Consider the following 446-nt stretch of genomic DNA (forward strand, 5'->3'; position numbering starts at 1 on the left):
GGTTGAGAGCCATCCTATGTCTATAGATGTGTCTGATGTTTTTCCCTTTCAAGTGGGAGTTAAAATTGCAAAGAGAGCGAAGAATGCTGTTGCTGCAGAAGCAGGCTGTGCAAGAACAGAGACCATGTGCTGGCGAACAAGGGCCTGTCTGATCCATGTGCTCAGTGATTTAGGAGTCCCTCTGAAACATTGTAATATTGCTCAGCTGGAAAAATGCAGTCACCGTACAAACCTTGGGAGGTTCTACTGGGAGTGTGTGTTTGTTTTAAATGAATACAACAGATTTGATTTTTTTTAATGTTTTTTTCCCTCATGAGGTATATACCGATTAGGAAATAATTTGTTTCTAAAATGATTCTCTGTGTTTTCAAAGTCACGATGTTAACTGAACTTTTTGAACATTTTCATTATGAAAATAAAGAGAGAATGTGAGAAATCTAAATTCA

This window comes from Equus caballus, chromosome 1, assembly GCF_041296265.1.
Source record: "Equus caballus isolate H_3958 breed thoroughbred chromosome 1, TB-T2T, whole genome shotgun sequence".
Lineage (NCBI taxonomy): Eukaryota > Metazoa > Chordata > Mammalia > Perissodactyla > Equidae > Equus > Equus caballus.